This window comes from Strongylocentrotus purpuratus, unplaced genomic scaffold, assembly GCF_000002235.5.
Source record: "Strongylocentrotus purpuratus isolate Spur 01 unplaced genomic scaffold, Spur_5.0 spur5_scaffold_9, whole genome shotgun sequence".
In the NCBI taxonomy this organism is placed as follows: domain Eukaryota; kingdom Metazoa; phylum Echinodermata; class Echinoidea; order Camarodonta; family Strongylocentrotidae; genus Strongylocentrotus; species Strongylocentrotus purpuratus.
This window is the reverse complement of record NW_022145615.1, coordinates 35,167,940-35,182,979: the sequence shown is the minus strand read 5'-3', so window position 1 is coordinate 35,182,979 and position 15,040 is coordinate 35,167,940.

Sequence of the window (15,040 nt, the reverse complement as noted above, 5' to 3'; positions counted from 1 at the left end):
TAGTACTTACACGAGGTAAACGTAGCTACGCGTCACCTCGGTTTTCCCATACAAGGCTTGGGTATCTCGTACGCATCCGGTTGAAGACAATTTTTCCATTGGTGTAGATTTTTTGAGTATCTGGTAGGTGGTCGTCTGCATTCAGGGCATGCCAGAGGTGCTCAAAATGTTTCCTGGCATCTATGTTGGCCTCGTCATGACCACTGCCAGGGAATCGGTATACTAGCACCAAGCACATCCAGGGTCGCAGTTGGGGGTTATTTGTAAAGTTTGAACCATGGCCACTGTTGTGTTGTTGGAGTCTGCGCTTTATAGAAGCTGTTTCGCCAACATATGCGAAGTTACGATGGGATTGGCTGATCAATATATACACCCATATTAAAAAAAAATCTTAAAAATATGATTATTGTAACAAAAAGAAAATCACGAATGAATTAATGGAATGATCTGTCTCTCATTATAATATTGGCTGTTATGTTGTTTTTTGTTCACCCGAGCACTCAAATCTTTAATTTTGAGCATATTTTTGTGAGGCCCTCTAGGTTATTGGCATGGTTTTTACAAGTCCATATTTAGAGGCACTCTAGGGGGAATTAGGACCTCAATAACGTGGAGAAAAACCGCCAGAGTAGTCAGACTTTCAAGCATCATTGTACAAAATTGACAAGAATTTAATCAAAATTTATACCTCAGAGATATAAATTTGTGATATATAAACTGCAATAATCAATAACTAATTTTACTCAAAAAAGTTTTTGATTAAAAGAAAAAAATCATAAAATCACAAGACAACTCACACAGCCGGTAAGCCTTGTCGTTATCATTGTGTGCATTAGTGAGTTACCGCGGGTGCCGACTTTCCTCAAATGCACCACCCCGTATATGCGCTATTGTCACCTATGAGTATGAGGTCAAAGACTGTCGTGTTTCACCTCATTGGCACTAGGTCTAGGAGTAGGAGTAGGAGTGTTTAACTTGTTACTTAGACTAGGGCCTTGCAAGAATGCTCAGGATTGAAGATTTGAGCGCTCTTGTGAATAAAAAATAACCAAACAGCCAAGATAATAATGAAAGACACATAATTCATGAATGAGATTTTTTTGTTGTTACAATAATCATATTTTTAAGACTTTTTTTTAGTATGGGTTGTGTGCTGCTAAGTTTCACTAGATCTACACACAGGGTGGTTCAGCAGTGCGAGTGGTGCAGTGTCACAAACAAATTTTTATTTCATCATTAATTTTAATTCATACCGGTATATAATGAACATGTTGCATGTTGTACTGTATGTGCGTGAGATTAAAAATAATAAAATAAAATAACTTAAGTTTACTTACAAACACACCAGGTTACTTTGCAGACATGTTTCACAAATTTTGGTGCCCGGCGGGTAGCGTTATTTTTTTCTGCGGCACACATTAGGGCATGGTGCGTGTTGAGCCTATGAGAAGTACGTTCTTTCCCTTCTGAATAGTGTCTGCACGTACGTGAGACTAGTCATGCGATGGCGTTCTGTGGTGGTTCCATGACACATGCTCCGCCGACGATTGCTCCGCCGACAAATGCTTCGCAAAAAGCGACAATTGCTCCGCGACATTTGCTCCGACGTCAAATGCTCCACCGTCAAATGCTCCGCCGACAGTTGCTCCGCCGACAGTTGCTCCGCCGAAAATTGCTCCGCCGATATTTGCTCCGCCGACAATTGCTCCGCCGACAATTGCTCCGCCGACATTTGCTCCGCCGACAATTGCTCCGCCGACAATTGCTCCGCCGACATTTGCTCCGCCGACAATTGCTCCGCCGACATTTGCTCCGTCGACATTTGCTCCGCCGACAATTGCTCCGCCGACATTTGCTCCGCCCCCAGAGTACCCCGTTGAAGACAAATACTCCCTTTTGCAGGGAAAAAAGAAAGGAAAACAAAAGAAAACAAAAGGACAAGAAAACATGGAAAAGAAAAGGTCAAGAAAAGAGAAAAGAAAGGCTGAAGACAAGGAAAAGGGGACACAAGCCGGCGCTGCGTCGTGAAATAATCATTAGTGATTAAGGCAGATGGTTTTCAGTTATTATATGAAAAGGATGAAAATTCGCTTGCTCGCTACGCTTTATATTGTTCGTAATACATTTTGTACATCAATGATTAACAAGCGATGCTGGTCACGCAGATGCTTTTTAATATGAAATGGCAAGCCAAAGAATTTCGACCATTCGTTAACTAGCTAGCTCGCCAACAAGGAATAAACAATAAATCCTGGAATAATACTTGCCCATTTGATTCAAATTAAGGGGCGTAATGTAAAACAATTCTATTCAAGGTTATAACCTATGATTTTCACCCTCCTTGTTCCCCAAATTAACAAATAAAAAAAATAAAAAACATCCCCTTAAAGATACTATTTCCCTTTTGCAGCCAACATCAAATTATGTAGAAATTTGCAGGAATTATAAATATGTCATGTATTCTTCTTCTTTGGTAATAACATACATAAAATGAGCTGTAAAGGGTGTATGAGCATTTGTCTACATCAATAACCCACTTCTTGTTAGGGCCAAAATTAAACTGATTGAATCTTTGCGCAGCATGAAACATACGACCATTCGGTACAATGGTCTGAAAATCAGACTATTACTTACTGGCTTCTATAGCCCTTAAGTCGATTCGACAACTAATAGTCATTATTTTCCCACTTAAAGACATGTTCAAGCCCATCCCCCTCTTTTATTTTTAGGGAAGTTCTAAATTAGTATTTACTTTCAAATGCCGTTGGAATTTAACTTTTTCATATTTTTTTTTGGCCTGCAAAGGGACATAGTACCTTTAAATGTGTTTGTGCCCTCTCTTTCAAGGGACAAGACGACACAGTTACTTATGTAAACAAATATGTCTATAATTATTATCAAAAGAGAAGTGCAAAAGATTACTTACTAGCTTCTATAGCCCTTAAGTCGATTCGACAACTAATAGTCATTATTTTCCCACTTAAAGACATGTTCAAGCCCATCCCCCTCTTTTATTTTTAGGGAAGTTCTAAATTAGTATTTACTTTCAAATGCCGTTGGAATTTAACTTTTTCATATTTTTTTTTGGCCTGCAAAGGGACATAGTACCTTTAAATGTGTTTGTGCCCTCTCTTTCGAAGGGACAAGACGACACAGTTACTTATGTAAACAAATATGTCTATAATTATTATCAAAAGAGAAGTGCAAAAGAACTCGATCACATGCTACGCTAACTCGCGATTATAATTTTTAACATATTCATTTGACGAATGTGCAGCTTCTAAACGTCAGACGAAGAATGGCGGAAGGCAGGTAGATGCTATTCAATATAAAATAAGCTTAAAACCGCCCGCTCGCTAAAAGTAAGATTGAAATCGCCTTAACTATGAATGTGCCTGACCCGTCCTGCAGCAAGAAAACTCTGTTGGATACTCATTATTGTTGACAATAATTCATGGGTTAAACGTTCGTTGTTCAGTTTATGGTTTAAACGTGCCCATTTTATCAAGGAGGGAAATTAAGCAGGAAGATGCTATTCAATATTTATTGATAAGTCTACATTTTTAGCTCTCTCTCTATCTCTCTCGCTATATACCATCGTTTACCAAAAGGGAATAAATATAACCTTAAATGATATAGTGCCCAAGAAAAATCACTATTTGTTGAAAGAAGGTCTACTCAAGGTTGAACACAGTTCATCTGTTACTTAAAAGTTTCTGCACCTGCTCCCACCCCCCCCCCCCCCCCCTCAAAAAGGGATTGCCTCTTTCTCGAAGGTTTATCACTTTTTTCCCATCGGTGTCATCTGATCGGGGAATTAAAACGCATCCCTTCTCAGAACGCTGGCTACGGCCCTGAATAACAGCAACAAAACAAATCACACAAATAAAAAAAATAACCCATGAATATTGTCGGCGGAGTAAATGTCGGCGGAGCAAATTTCGGCGGAGCAATTGTCGGCGGAGCAATTGTCGGCGGAGCAAATGTCGGCGGAGCAAATGTCGGCGGAGCAATTGTCGGAGGAGCAATTGTCGGCGGAGAAAATTTCGGCGGAGCAATTGTCGGCGGAGCAATTGTCGGCGGAGCAAATGTCGGCGGAGCAATTGTCGGCGGAGCATTTGACGTCGGAGGAAATGTCGCGGAGCAAATGTCGCGGAGCAATTGTCGGCGGAGCAACTGTCGGCGGAGTATTTGACGTCGGAGCAAATGTCGCGGAGCAATTGTCGCTTTTTGCGGAGCATTTGTCACCGGAGTAATCGTCGCCGGAGCATGTGTCGGGTTACCTCTGTGGTTTCCTACGGTGAAAATCGGGTAACCCGACACATGCTCCTGCGACGATTACTCCGGAGACAAATGCTCCGCAAAAAGCGACAATTGCTCCGCGACATTTGCTCCGACGTCAAATACTCCGCCGACAGTTGCTCCGCCGACAATTGCTCCGCCGACATTTGCTCCGCCGACTATTGCTCCGCCGACATTTGCTCCGCCGACAATATTTCTTTCATGGGTTATTTTTTTGTTTTGAGTGATTTGTTTTGTTGCTGTTATTCAGGGCCGCAGCCAGCGTTCTGAGATGGGGGATGCGTTTTAATTCCCCGATCAGATGACACCGATGGGAAAAAAGTGATAAACCTTTGCGAAAGAGGCAATCCCTTTTTGAGGGGGGTGGGGAGCAGGTGCAGAAACTTTTAAGTAACAGATAAACTGTGTTCAACCTTTAGTAGACCTTCTTTCAACAAATAGTGATTTTTCTTGAGCACTATATCATTTAAGGTTATATTTATTCCCTTTTGGTAAACGATGGTATATATACCCAGGACCAAAATCCAGTTGAAACCAATTGGAGCAAAACCAATTGAAACCAGTTGCCAACTGGTTTCAATAGGGAAATTGGAACAACTGGTTCCAATTGAAACCAGTTGCCAACTGGTTCCAATTGAAACCAGTTGAAACCAATTGCCAACTGGTTCCAATTGAAACCAGTTGAAACCAATTGCCAACTGGTTCCAGTTGCCTAATAATTGGTTTCAACTGGAACCAGTTGTTCCAATTTCCCTATTGAAACCAGTTGGCTTCAACTGGTTTCAACTGGTTTCAATTGGTTTCAATTGGATCCAATTGAAACTTACAGTTGGCAAAAACTTAATTAGTTATGAGTTAATTAGCTCTTGCACTAATTATCGCTCATGTCAACACAGAAACATTGTTATATGTGTCTACATTAAGTACAATGTAAAGGGCATTATAATATGCAGACCATATAATATACTTAACAAGGAAGGCATTGTCATTATATATGTTTGTATTTGATGTATTTTGTACATGGTTAGTGTTTTAGTAATCAACTTTTAATCTGTGTAATTACAAAAATATGTTACTAATGAACATGCTTATCATTGCTTATTAATCTTTATATTTAACTAAAACAAATGCATTACTTGCAAATGAAAATTAATTAATAAGTACATTGTAAATCAAAATAAATTACATAAAACATTGATCTGCACACACGCATATAATATGCAAATTATCTGGTTTCAATTGGATCCAGTTGGGTAACTGGAAAATATTTCCAATTGGAACCAATTGGGTAACTGGAAATGAATTCTAACTGGAACCAGTTGGGTAACTGGAAATGACTTCTAACTGGAAATGAATGCTAACTGGAACCAATTGGGTAACTGGAAATGAATTCTAACTGGAACCAGTTGGGTAACTGGAAATGACTTCTAACTGGAAATGAATGCTAACTGGAACCAATTGGGTAACTGGAAATGAATTCTAGCTGGAACCAGTTGGGTAACTGGAAATGACTTCTAACTGGAAATGAATGCTAACTGGAACCAATTGGGTAACTGGAAATGAATTCTAACTGGAACCAGTTGGGTAACTGGAAATGACTTCTAACTGGAACCAGTTGGGTAACTGGAAATGACTTCTAACTGGAAGTGAATGCTAACTGGAACCAGTTGGGTAACTGGAAATGAATTCTAACTGGAACCAGTTGGGTAACTGGAAATGAATTCTAACTGGAACCAGTTGGGTAACTGGAAATGACTTCTAACTGGAAATGAATGCTAACTGGAACCAGTTGCGTAACTGGAAATGACTTCTAACTGGAACCAATTGGGTAATTGGAAATGAATTCTAACTGGAACCAGTTGGGTAACTGGAAATGACTTCTAACTGGAAATGAATGCTAACTGGAACCAGTTGCGTAACTGGAAATGACTTCTAACTGGAACCAATTGGGTAATTGGAAATGAATTCTAACTGGAACCAGTTGGGTAACTGGAAATTACTTCTAACTGGAAATAAATGCTAACTGGAACCAGTTGGGTAACTGGAAATGAATTCTAACTGGAACCAATTGAGTAACATGAAAATCATCTTACTGTTTCCAGTTGAACTTCTAACTGGAACCAGTTGGGTAACTGGAAATGACTTCTAACTGGAACCAATTGAGTAACTGGAAAAATTACCTTACTGGTTCCAGTTGCACTTCTTATTGGTTTGAACTGGAAATGAGTACCCATAACAATATTTTCCAGTTCGGCAATTGGTTTCAACTGGAAATTTTCTATTCCAATTGAAACCAATTGAAACCAATTGAAACCAGTTGAAACCAATTGAAACCAGTTGGAGATTTCAACTGGTTTCAATTGGATTTTGGTCCTGGGTAGCGAGAGAGAGAGAGAAAGCTAAAAATGTAGACTTATCAATAATTTTGAATAGCATCTTCCTGCTTCATTTCCCTCCTTGATTAAATGGGCACGTTTATACCATAAACTGAACAGCGAACGTTCAACTCATGAATTATTGTCAACAATAATGAGTATCCAACAGAGTTTTCTTGCTGCAGGACGGGTCGGGCACATTCATAGTTTAATAAGGCGATGTCAATTTTATTTTTAGCGAGCGGGCGGTTTTAAGCTTATTTTATAATGAATAGCATCTACCTGCCTTCCGCCATTCTTCGTCTGACGTTTAGAAGCTGCACATTCGTCAAATGAATATGTTAAAAATTATAACCGCGAGTTAGCGTATCATGTGAGCGAGTTCTTTTGCACTTCTCTTTTGATAATAATTATAGGCATATTTGTTTACATAAGTAACTGTGTCGTCTTTTCCCTTGAAATAGAGGGCACAAACACATTTAAAGGTACTATGTCCCATTTGCAGGCCCCAAAAAATGAAAAGGTTAAATTCCAACGGCATTTAAGAGTAAATACTAATTTAGAACTTCCCTAAAAAAAGGGGGGGGGGCTTTAAAATGTCTTTAAGTGGGAAAATAACGACTATTAGTTGTCGAATCGACTTAAGGGCTATAGAGCCTGTAAGTAATAGTCTGATTTTCAGACCATTGTACCGAATGGTCGTATGTTTTATGCTGCGCAAAGATTCAATCAGTTTAATTTTGGCCCTTACAAGAAGTGGGTTATTGATGTAGACAAATGCTCATGTACCCTTTACAGTTCATTTTATGTATGTTATTACCAAAGAAGAAAAAAAGCCAGTTTGTCGCTCAATAGTGTCTAATCAGTGAAGCCTAGCAAATAAACAGGTTTCCTTCATAATTTGAATATTATGACACTGCTAACGTTTAACTTTCACAGATAGGACATACATGACATATTTATAATTCCTGCAAATTTCTACATAATTTGATGTTGGCTGCAAAAGGGAAATAGTATCTTTAAGGGGATGTTGTTTTTTTGTTTGTTTTTGATTTGTTAATTTGGCGAATAAGAAAGGTAAAAATCATAGGTTATAATCTTGAATATAATTTTTCTACATTACGCCCCTTAATCTGAATCATATGGGCAAGTATTATTCCAGGATTTATTGTTTATTCCTTGTTGGCGAGCGAGTTAGTTAACGAATGGTCGAAATTCTTTGGCTTGTCATTTCATATTAAAAAGAATCTGCGTGACCAGCATCGCTTGTTAATCACTGATGTGCACAATGTATTACGAACATATAAAGCGCAGCGAGCAAGCGAATTTTCATCCTTTTCATATAATAACTGAAAACCATCTGCCTTAATCACTAATGATTATTTCACGAGCATGTAGTATATTTTATACTCCATTTTATTCCTAGTTTTTCTCCGACGTGTCCCAACGCAGCGCCGGCAAGATTTACCGTCATTAATCTTCCTATATTCTATTTTGTGTCCCTTTTCCCTTGTCTTCAACCTTTTCTTGTCTCTTTTCTTGACCTTTTCTTTTCCATGTTTTCTTGTCCTTTTCTTTTCTTTTCCTTTCTTCCTATCTTTTTTTCCCTGCAAAAGGGAGCATTTGTCTTCAACGGGGTACTTTGGGGGCGGAGCAAATGTCGGCGGAGCAATTATCGGCGGAGCAAATGTCGGCGGAGCAAATGTCGGCGGAGCAATTGTCGGCGGAGCAATTGTCGGCGGAGCAAATGTCGGCGGAGCAATTGTCGGCGGAGCAAATGTCGGCGGAGCAAATGTCGGCGGAGCAAATGTCGGCGGAGCAACTGTCGGCGGAGCAACTGTCGGCGGAGCATTTGACGTCGGAGCAAATGTCGCGGAGCAAATGTCGCGGAGCAATTGTCGCTTTTTGCGGAGCATTTGTCGGCGGAGCAATTGTCGGCGGAGCATGTGTCATGGAACCGAAAATCGCTATTGAATAATGCGTGAGAGAAGCATTATTTGGCTTATAAATCGACAAAAATCGCCAATGACTTTTCTAGCCAATGGCTTATAAATGGCTTATAAATCACCAATGACGTCATCAAATCAGACAACTTGACAAAAAACAGATAAATTCTCCTAATTACCTGCGAGTCATTTAATTTCAAGGAAGTCATATGTAATTAAAACTGTTCAGTGTTGTATCCATGTATTTAAAGCGAAAAGGGGTAAACGTGATCATACAAGACTGGAGCTCTTTATTCACAACAGGTCCTTTCCTAATGAAAGCATTTACAGTGTTCTGATAGAATGTTCGATGAAAAGCGCCGCCTTCGGCGTTCCGGGAACTATGCGTCAAGTTGGCAATACTCTGTGATATCTCAGTAGCACATGCTTTCAAAACAAAAACTGATATTGTATCTACACCTACAGACTTACTATTTTTCAATTTGTTTATAATTCCCAACACATTATTTTCGGTTACAGGGGTAATCTCAAATTAAGGGTAAATTGTTTTCTATAAGGAGAGGCGAATCAGGAATTTCTTCTGCTAAATTACTTCCTACTTCAGCAAAGAAGGTATTGAATACGTTAGCAGTATTAATATTACTTTCTGAATTAAGCGCAACTATTGGCGTTTCGCGTTTCGCGTTTCTTATTTGGAATGATAGATTTTAATGTCTTCCAAGTCTGCTTTGGATAAGCACTAGAAAGTGAGAATTTATTAGAGTAGTATTTCCTCTTTGCTTTCCTTACATCAGTAGTTACTTTATTACGTAGTAATCTGTACTCACACATGTGTTTTTCATCTTTAAGTTTACACGCTCTCCTTTTCAGTTTGTCATGCTTTTTCATGAGTTTATAAATACCTGCATCCATCCACGGAGAGCCCCTTGGCCCTTGTATTTATTATTTTTGAACGATATGGCTTGTTTGTCAACTTCTTGTAATAACAGATTCTGCCATAATTCAACAGCTTCATCAATTGAACTGCATTGACTATTATTATTGTGCGAACCTACATCTAACAAGCTTTGCTTTCAAGTAGGTTCGTTTTTTCTTCATTTCCTGTAATTTCCTGTAATTAAATGACCCAAAACAATGTTATATCATTACATTTATTATTTTCTATTATTGTTCATGTTATGTGAAAAGAAATGGAAACATAAATTCGCTTTGTATAGAGCTACTACTAATAAGTGATTATTTCATGATTCCAATGTTTCCAATAAAAAAAATGTGTCTAAATTCATATATGCATATGTTTAGTATTTTATCTGGTTATAGGTTTGATACATGTACTGTACATGCTTTATTTGTATTGTAAGATATGTTTTTCCTGAAATCATTCATATTCATAGATTTGCGATGTACAACATTATTGTTACCAGTTTATTTAACATCTTTTTAAGCCATCCTGTGCCAAGTTGGTACTTTATATTGTTTTTGGTGACTGTATAAACAAAAAGATAAAACTAAACAGTTGACGTCTACATTTAGTAGACATTAAATAATACATATTTTGTGACAAAAATAGATTTGTCTGGGTTTATGGGTTATATTATGGAAGTTGGAAATTAATTAGGTGAGATAATTAGTTACCACTGGTTGTACCTGAGACTGGGGATTTTGAGATTATTATGATACTTTATGAGAAAAGGTGTATAATTATAAGGCATCTTTATTATTGTTTCCAGTGAATCACTGGAAACAATAATAAAGATGCCTTATAAGATATTATTCCATTCTGGACTATTTCTTCGTTTATGGACTGTAAAAAATACAGAAAATGCTACTTAATCCTTGTTTTATTGAGCCCTTTATAAACCATAAAGTCAGAAATCTCTGTCATAAATTGGTAGGAACTATGGTATTTGTTCCTTTTTATTTCCCATCTTGTGCAAGAACAAAATGATATTTCTCTCAACCTCTCTTCATGATCATGCATTCACTCTCTTTCCATGACCATGCATTCACTCTCTTTCCATGACCATGCATTCACTCCCTTTCCATGTTACTCGTCTTAAAACACAAAGCAATTAATACAGACCAGAAAATTGTATTCATTATGCACATGTGGTACATTTTATTTTTATTTTATTGTTTAAATCACCAATTGACAGTTAACATAATTACAAATGTCATATTTAATCCTTTGGACAATATTCAATAGTTATCAAATAATAAGAAATAAAAAAGATAGATAAAATACTTAAACCATACATACATTAGATTTTTATTTTATTGTTTAAATCACCAATTGACAGTTAACATAATTACAAATGTCATATTTAATCCTTTGGATAATATTCAATAATCGATAAAATACCTAAACCATACATAGTATACACACCCTAGTAGTTTTGTGTGTTGCGAAAATATATTTTTTCCCTATTTTTTTCCTATTTTTTCCCTATTTTCTGGAAATGCAGACTATTTTTTCCCTATTTCCTTCAAGAAAATAGGAAAGAAATAAGGCTATTTTTTTCCTATTTTCAAGTACAAACTATTTTTTCCCTATTTTTTTCACCTATATTTTTTTTCAGACTATTTTTTTCCTATTTCCTATAAAAAACCAGGAAAAAAATAGTCCTATTTTTTTCCTATTTTCTAGTACAAACTATTTTTTCCCTATTTTTTTCACCTATATTTCTTTTCAGACTATTTTTTTCCTATTTCCTATAAGAAAACAGGGAAAAAATAGTCCTATTTTTTTCCTATTTTCAAGCACAAACAATTTTTCCCCCATTTTTTTTACCTTCAACTTTTGTGGACTATTTTATTCCTATTTTTTTAAAGAAAATAGGAAAAAAATGGTTCTATTTTTTCCTATTCTCGAGTACCAAACTATTTTTTCCCTATTTTTTCACCTTCATCTTTTTCAGACTATTTTTTTGCCTATTTTCTCCAAAAAAATATGAAAAAAATAGGACTATTTTTTCCCTATTTTTTCATCTTAATCTTTTTCAGGCTATTTTTTCCCTATTTTTTCACCTTAATCTTTTTCAGACAATTTTTTCCCTATTTTTTCACCTTATCTTTTTCAGACTTCTTTTTACCTATTTGCGAGTACTATTTTCTTCCTATTTTTTGCACTTAAATTTTGTATGACATGATACAAATTTGTAAACTATTTTTTGTCTATTTTCTAAACTTGCATATTTTCATTGTTTATGACTGGCATCCTATTCAAAAAGCCCGCTTCTCCTGCCATTATCTCTGTTGTTCATTTTGCGACTTATTGGTGGTTTTTAGCTGTGGGGTCACATATTGAATAGTGAGCTCAAAGATGACCATAAATAAACAATGTGTAAAAAGAAAATGTACGAAATTTCAATTTTGTTCCTTTATTAATATTCTTGATTTTATTTACAAACTATAGTAGTGACTATAGTGCACTCAAAGATAACCATACATAAACCATGTGTAAAAAGAAAATGTACACATAGAAATTTCAACCCAAAAAAATCTCCTTTATTAATAGAAAAAAAAGCATTCGATCGAGATATTCCCGTTCTATGTGTGTGCAAAGTTTCAACCTAGAGGACAGTACGCAAGTACGTAATTTGAAAATTACCCGTTATTTTTTTCCCCACTGGCACTGCTATGCGCATCGGACTTTTGCTGATTTTCGTTCATCAAACGTCTCCAAATCACACCAAAATGTCTTCCAGCAATTATTCTAGCGATGAAATTTCATCAAGAGATAGTGACTCCTCATACTCCGATGCCTCCTTATCCCATTTTAGTGATTCTTCCCAAGAAAATGAGCCCGACAAATGTTCAAAATATTACTAGTCCCACTCGTAGAGAAATGAGTTTGTTGTCGAATGACGGAACATCGACGAGCGGAACTGGCCCCAGAAAACAGCTGAAAAGGTACGTTTATTTCTGAAACTTAATTATATTATGATATATATTTTTTTATTGTGTCTGTTGTTGAATATAATGCTACTTCATAGACATAGTAGGCCTATAGAATGTTATTTTACGTATCAATATTCCCATGTAGTGTTGAGGTTGTAACTTAGACTACAAAACTTCTGAGTGAAGTGTACGTAGGCCTAGTGAATCTCCAAGTGCAGTGTAGTGTCTGTTAGTGAATGAGTGAATGTAAACAAACGTGATTACAATAAATCCACATAGAAATTTCAGATTTTGTACCATTACTACGTCTGTCCAGGGAGGTGAGACTTTAATGGAGATTCCGTCTCGAAAGAATTTCCCGAGGGAAAGATATTCAAGATTAACTTGGCTTAACAACAAGTAATGTAACCCTCTTCAGCCATCAAATCCATCAACAGCCGCCCTTATCAGACCACAGATGCCCTCTGGCGATCCAAATGTTACGAAGTGTTACGCAACGCGGCCTGCTTCCCTAAGCTCTCCAAACACTTGGTCGTAAAAAAAAGGCTTTGAAGCCATGCGAGTCACCGAGAAAATGACGTCATACTCATTGAAGATGTATATAGCTATAACAGACAAAAATACAAAATCGACAACTTATGGCACAAGGCAACCTGCTATTGGTTATCAAATGCTTTCGCTGTGCTCGGATAACTCTTCTGAAGACGTAGCCATCTGAACCAGCGAAATCGACCAAGGAAATCGTGAGTTAGAGTGAATGCAAGTTTCTCATCATCATCACGTTCTCTTCTAATTATTGACATTTTCCGAAAGTTTCCGAAATTTTTACATAGCTAGGAAGGTAGTCCATAAGTTTATCTCTTAAAATAACTAAATGAAACTGTGTTGTATAATTGCGCATTTGGTTTAATGAGGGTTAGAAGTTGTCAATTCATCACCACTTTTCACCCCGAGTACGGGCCGGCGACGCGAAAGCCGCCGTGCTCGCTGGGCTGTACATGCTGGATGTTGTTGGTGGAAACACACATAGCTGCATTTCTACCCTGGCCGTGTATTGAAAGTTGTGCTATTGATTCTCAACATTTCAAACACCACTGTACAAAACTCAACTGATTTCATTCAAAGGCAGTACTATAGTGACGATTGATGACACCTAAAGAGCATTAAAATACAATTTGTTCAACTTTCTGATGTTAGAAAGAATAATTTAAAAATTAAAATTGTGAGTCTACTGTCAAACTTGCCGATCAACCGCATCGGGATGATTATGTGCATTTATGTTGTGAGTGTATTGACTATTCATGTATTCAAATGCTGCCTATTTACATGGAGCGGCCTACGCATTCACGATGAAACCATTTAACCGTACATTCTGGTTCGCTGCAACGAATAAGATTTTCCGTTGATGGAATTTCACACGTGCATAACTTGTATTGGTCTCCAACTTCCCATACACCAGGCTCAAGAAAATCTTCCTCAAAATCAGTCAGAAAGTCTAAATCGTCGCCTACCAAATACTCTTCCCTACTGTACGCCGCCATTTTTGTCGATAGCAGCCGATGTGTATTTCCAACAATGCATTTCGCGAGCCCGATGTCACTCAGTTTCGGGAGTGAGATTTACGAGCTGTGCGGTCCGGGTGGGGGATTAACGGGATTATGATAGGGGGAAAAAAGACTCTCGGTGCAACGGACTGCTTCAAAGGGCCCTCTTAGATGCGGAATCCATTTATTACAAGCCCTGGTCTGTCAATTATATTGCCTTGCATGATATAATGTTTTTATGTGGTTTTAGTCTAAATTGTATCTCAAATTATTTTTCTACTTCTAGGAATCAGAAAACACAACCTGCTAAAGTACCACGCAAGAAGAAGAGCAAGTCTTCCAAGTCCGAGAGTGCATGTGTCTGCGAGGTATGTCCTTACTAAGTAGAAATCTAAATCTATTGTTGATAATTTTTTGGGGTTTATTTATTTCATGTTTGTTAGTTAAGATCTGACATCAAAATATTAGAGTAGTTTACCTCATCATTATGCTAGAACAATAATTTGCAGGTGGCACAATTTCTACCTAGATCTACATTATTTTTCTCTTTCCTTTTTATTTTTTTCTTCAACAAATTGTTCCTTTACTATTTTCTTTTCTGTGTTTTATGTTTTATTTTATGTATGTTCACCCAATATATCTAAGAATAAAATAACTCTAATTAATTGCCTACCTGAGTGGTTTACATTTCATGCACCTTGACAGCTCTTTGATGACTCCGTTGTTTCACCATCCGTTCGTCGTCAGCCTGGCATCTTTTTTGCTATCATACTTTTGTACACACATGTTCTGTGCCTTTGAATTTTTCATTATGAAATACATAAATACTTGTACTAAGTATTAATTGCATGTTCATAAATGTACCAATGCATGATTATTCTAACCCCTAACTCACATTTCATTTATATCTTTACAGATCCATTGAAACTATCAAGCTACAATGTACATGTAACGTACAATCACCATTCGATGC